The sequence below is a fragment of the Dipodomys ordii genome, unplaced genomic scaffold (genome assembly GCF_000151885.1).
Source record: "Dipodomys ordii isolate 6190 unplaced genomic scaffold, Dord_2.0 Scaffold210, whole genome shotgun sequence".
Lineage (NCBI taxonomy): Eukaryota > Metazoa > Chordata > Mammalia > Rodentia > Heteromyidae > Dipodomys > Dipodomys ordii.
Window position 1 is genome coordinate 303,569 of NW_012267426.1, and position 458 is coordinate 304,026.

Below are 458 nucleotides of genomic sequence, written 5' to 3' on the forward strand. Positions count from 1 at the left end.
GCATGCGCAGTGCGTTCCTGCCGCCGAGACCGCCGAGAGGCGCATGCGCAGTGCGTTCCTGCCGCCGAGACCGCCGAGAGGCGCATGCGCAGTGCCTTATGGAAACTTTGGACCGCCGCGCGGCGCATGCGCAGTGTGTTTCCGCCGCCGCGGCCGCCGAATCGCGCATGCGCAGTCCCTGATTCAATGGTTGGCCGCCGCGGGGCGCATGCGCAGTGACTTTTCGGACGTTTGCTGCCCAGCCAGCTTCTGCCACGCGCATGCGCAGTCCCTGATGGAAGGTGGGGCCGCCGAAACGCGCATGCGCAGTGCGTTCCTGCCGCCGCGGCCGCCGAGAGGCGCATGCGCAGTGTCTTTTCGGACATTCGCCCCCCTCCCCCTTAGGCCACGCGCATGCGCAGTGCGCGATGGCACGTTTTTCCCGCCGCCTGACTGCTCGGAAAGTCCGAGCCGAGTCA

The 458-nt window shown here is 68.3% G+C and overlaps 1 protein-coding gene across 1 annotated transcript in view; it reads right to left on the reverse strand.

The window, feature by feature from the left end:
- The window catches only part of Hdhd1 (haloacid dehalogenase-like hydrolase domain containing 1), a 32,011-nt gene that overhangs the window by 30,603 nt on the left and 950 nt on the right, over positions 1–458 (reverse strand). The gene's annotated exons all lie outside the window — the stretch shown is intronic.